Genomic DNA, 5,000 nt, shown 5'->3' with positions numbered 1-5,000 from the left:
AAGGAACCACATCATCTATGACATGGGTGCTGAGTGTTACAATGTATAAAGGACAGGAACAGTATCTCTCTTGAAAATTAACCGTCTATGAAAGATTTGTTGATGCTCTGCTCCTCGGGTATACATTGTTTTACGTTCATACTAACACACTACTGGTGAAAGATTACATTGCTCTCCGGTTAAGAAACTAATACGAAAAGTTTACATTGCACGCATATACACACTAACAACCTAATGTACACACTAACAAACTAATACTATATGAGAAATCATATAGAACAGCCTCGTGAAGCTTTCTCTACATTGTCTCATTCTACTTACTATCTAAGGAAAGTATGACGTGCTACATGGGGATTATAAACTATGCAGTGAAGGTCGCGTGACGGAGAGCGGTAAGCCTGGTAAGGATGTCAGTAAAGGAAGAGGAAGGCTTTCAATAATGTTGTGTCTCTTGGGTCTGTATGCTGTAGACGTCCAGTTAAGTGTACAGGCGTGTAGAGTGTGCGTGTCTCATTACAGGTGAAATATTCTAGAAGGGAAGACGCAGACATGGCTTGGCAGAGTGACAGTCAGTTGGGAAGAGAGGGAATGGGAGGGAAAAGGCGAGGAAATTGAATGATTTAACTGTATCTAGGCTTTTATTTGTTCACTCAAATACACTATCAGATATCATTTATACCTTCCTCCATTTAATGATTCATTCAGTGTATGTCTTGATTATTCACTCTCTTACTTTGTCCTGCAAACCATTGTTTGTTTATTGATATACTCCCCGATTCACTCACATCTTTACTCATGCACTCTCTTCAACCCTTATTTTTACTTATTCACACATCTAATTCACTCATGAATTAATTCACAGATTTATTACACTATTTTTTCAGCCATACCTTCAGTCACTATTATTTTTTTTATCACTATTGGAGTCACTCAGAAAATAATTCATATACTCATTCACGCAACCGTACCCTTGATAACTTATTTACTTACCCACTCACTCAGCGACAGACTGACACCCTGAAACTCGCTCATAAAAGCAGGAAACGGAAACCTTCCTCTCCATCCAGATGGCGTCAATAATTTTCTCCTTAAGAGAGAGTGACATAAATAACTGAGGGAATGACGCACGTGATCAGGTTGAGAATAACTAGATTTCCCCTCAAACAATGAGTTAGTGAGAATTTTACTTTCATTACTATTCCTGATGTTGCACTGACAAAAGTCACTGCAAAGAATAGAGAACCAGGAAGAGGCATATTATTCCTGCTGGTTTCTCGTGGTTCAAACAAGCACTAATGAAGGGTGGCGAAATTCAATAACAAAAGGAAAGGTTGAATAGGGTAAGTGACATTGACAGAGTAATCTTCAGTCAATAAGGAAGACGTGTACTTTAATCTGCGGCGTGTTGGCAAGTGAGGAAAAGTCAATAAGCTCCATTTAGCCGCGTCAAAAATATCCGTCACTTCGTCAACTGAAGTGTCGGCGCAAGATGACACAAAGTGAAATGAAGTGTAAAAATACTGCTAAGTCTTTCGTGTTGGAGCAATATTTGGACTGTAAATATGCAGATTGAGAAAGATTTTCGTCTAGCTCTTACCCATTCAAAGGAGTTAATTATTGACGTAGTAATGATAATAACAATAATGATAATAACAATAATGATAATAATAATTATAATAATAATAATAATAATAATAATGATAATAATAATAATAATAAAATAATAACAATGGTAACAGTAGTAGTGGTGATACTCTTATTATTATTATTGTTATTATTATCATTATTATTATTATTATTATTATTAGTAGTAGTAGTAGTAGTAGTAGTAGTAGTAGTAGTAATAGTAACAGTAGTAGTAGCAATAGTAGCAATAGTAAAAATAGTAATGACAATGATAACAATAAAAAACAGATGATAAAAACATTAGCATATATAAATTTCGATAGTAATGATGATCTGTGCAAAGGACGTTATCGCGGAAGTAATCATGATGGTAATGCTGTGGTGCTCGCGGCGGCGGAGGGACTGGCTGAGGCTGACAGGAGGGACTGGTAGTTAGGGGTTAGTGGGGATAGAATCATAACAGGGAAGTGATGGCAAATGATATTTTCCACTAACCTTCCCAAATAAAGGCGAGAAACGTGATGAGGCCGCTGAAAGTGATCAATACTTGTCAATTTCCAACGCTAACTCCGAATAATCATTTACGCCCCACCCCACACGTCTCTCTCTCTCTCTCTCTCTCTCTCTCTCTCTCTCTCTCTCTCTCTCTCTCTCTCTCTCTCTCTCTCTCTCTCTCTCTCACACACACACACACACACACACATACAGACACATACACACACACGTGCGCGCGCTCTTAGTTTAGTGTAGTGGTTAGCACGCTGGGCTCACTACCAAGAGGGCCCGAGTTCGAGTCACGGGAGCGACGAGGCAAATGGTCCAGCTTCTTAATGTGTAGCCTCTATTCACCTAGCTGTAAATAGGTACGGAATGTAACTCGAAAGTTTGAAACCTCGCTTTCCCGCTGTGTGTGGTGTATGGTGTGGTCTCAGTCCTACCAGAAGATCGGTCAATATGAGCTCTGAGCAGGAAAGGCAGGCTGGTTAACCAGCAGACGACCGTGGTGAATAACACACACACACACACACACACACACACACACACACACACACACATAAAGGAAATCAGTAAATCATAGTTTACCATTCACACAGTCCTTAATAATGGGAATTATAAGAATGTACCAGATAGCAATGAACATTCTCTCTCTCTCTCTCTCTCTCTCTCTCTCTCTCTCTCTCTCTCTCTCTCTCTCTCATCTGGAAAAGACAGAGCTATTCTTATAACACTGGAGAATATAAAACCCTGGAAGCTAGACAACAACATCCTCAAAGGGCGCATCTCCCTTTATTTTTCCTGTGAGTAACTGAAGTGGCTTGAGATTGCGAGCTAATTAATATGACAACAGTAAAAAAGGATGATAACTCCCTGTCACCCTCGCTAACCTTGTCTTTCCACCCATTATCCTCAGAGAAAAAAAAAGACTGTCAGGTCATTACAGGTTTATTAGCTTGATCCAGGTGGCAGATAAAATACTTGCAACTATAAATAGAGAGGGAAGACAGTAAACTACACTCAGGATCACTTGCTAATTAGAGAGTGAGCTGGGTTTTGGGCGCCATCTATCATGTTAGCCTAATTACCTGATTCCGTCTAATTATCCTCCCTCGGGCATCGTTTGTATAGATGAAGGTTTCTTATTCATTACTTCAGTGCGGAAGAGGGCGTCGGTGTTCATTGCGCCCTCCATTGCTTGCTACAAACTTAGATGTTATAAAAAACGTGGTGATTACAGGTGATTTGATGCACATACTCTGGATTTTTATGTGTATATTGATTTAAGGGAGGTTAACTTAAGATTCAGTCATCTAAAACGATGATAGGAGTATTCGTTTATTCATTGCGTCCTCCATTGCTATCCTCAGTGATGGTACATTTTGAAGACGTAATGATTATAGTTGGTTTTCTATTTTTATACTTTGTATGGCCTCGAGTAACTAAAATTAAGGAATGTTAGCTGAAATTTCTTTTTTCAAATCAATAAAATGAGTATTCATTCTCCATTCCATTTTTGGTGGGTCTTCATGGAAAATTACATGTGATTTTCTGCATTTATTGTGAATTTCCTTTTTTTTTTCGTCCATCTATATTCGATAAACTTTAGCCGATGTTCCTGAAAATAACAAATGAATTTTACATTCATAGTTTTATTGATTTATATATTTATTTACTATTACATTTATTCTTTTCTCTCTGAGCCTTTGCAGGAAAATGGAGGTTAATGGTTGCATGGCTTCCTTCATATGAATTTAAGCAACATAAGTTAAGGATTCCATTAAGTAAATCAATGCAAAGGAAGAAATTAATGTGTACGAGTATTGCAGCTAATGGGAGTCACTGCAATTGTGCATTGACAGTAATCATCTATACTTTTATCTTTGTAAATCAATTCAAAGTAATGTGTGCGTTTTTCATTTCTAGTAAATCACTGGAAAATAGAAAAAAAAAATTAAGTAATGTATTGCATTTGTAAGTGATTAGAGGAATCAATAGATATTAGTATTTTTCCCTTGACGTAATTATTGCAAGTCTAATATACATTTTTTTCTCTTTTGAATTTAGATAATCAACGAAAAAACCTTAAAGAAGACTTCACTATGAATTGCCCGCTATATCAGACATTGTACCAGGCGACGGTCAATAATAAACGTGGTTCCCGGAGGTCGTTTGTATAAATTTTAGGCACATTTGTTACGGTTTCCCATTCAGTAAATCAATGTGAAAGAAGAACTCGGTATTAATTGCGCCCTGCATAAGTTATAGCACCGGGGTTTGGTCAATAGAAACCCGTGATTATTAAAGCTGGTGCATCTGTCCTTGTGTGTGTGTGTGTGTGTGTGTGTGTGTGTGTGTGTGTGTGTGTGTGTGTGTGTATACCTTGTCTCGTGATGCATTGCGAGGTTCTGTTCAGGTGAAATAGTTGATGCAGAAGAGGCTTAGCATTCTGGTTACTATTTGATGGTTTTATACAGCTTCAGATATGTATGTCGGTGATTAAAACAGTGAAGGCTGTATCCATTAATCTTCTGACCTCTATAGACCCTTTTGATGTCAATAAAATTATCCAACCGTACACAAATCTCAAGGAAGAAATGTGTCCCAGTATTGAAGAGGTTGAGGGCACTGAAATATTCGTGTCACTTGTGATCAAGGAGAAGTGTGAAGTGGGATGAAGAAATGAGTATACCTAGGAAACTTCGAAAAAAAGAGAAAAATAAAGCAACATATTCATTGCATATAAATTTCATGTTTTCTATGTTAAAACATCATGCATCTCTCTCTCTCTCTCTCTCTCTCTCTCTCTCTCTCTCTCTCTCTCTCTCTCTCTCTCTCTCTCTCTCTCTCTCTCTCTCTCTCTCTCGTACCCTCCAATC

The 5,000-nt window shown here is 37.9% G+C and overlaps 1 protein-coding gene across 4 annotated transcripts in view; it reads left to right on the top strand.

Annotated features, from left to right (window-relative positions):
• Positions 1-5,000, top strand: part of LOC123520649 (FMRFamide receptor-like) — a 239,432-nt gene that overhangs the window by 28,222 nt on the left and 206,210 nt on the right. The gene's annotated exons all lie outside the window — the stretch shown is intronic.

This window comes from Portunus trituberculatus, chromosome 47 (genome assembly GCF_017591435.1).
Source record: "Portunus trituberculatus isolate SZX2019 chromosome 47, ASM1759143v1, whole genome shotgun sequence".
NCBI classification, from domain to species: domain Eukaryota; kingdom Metazoa; phylum Arthropoda; class Malacostraca; order Decapoda; family Portunidae; genus Portunus; species Portunus trituberculatus.
Note: the sequence above shows the minus strand (reverse complement) of the source record. Positions and strands in the feature narration are given on the sequence as shown.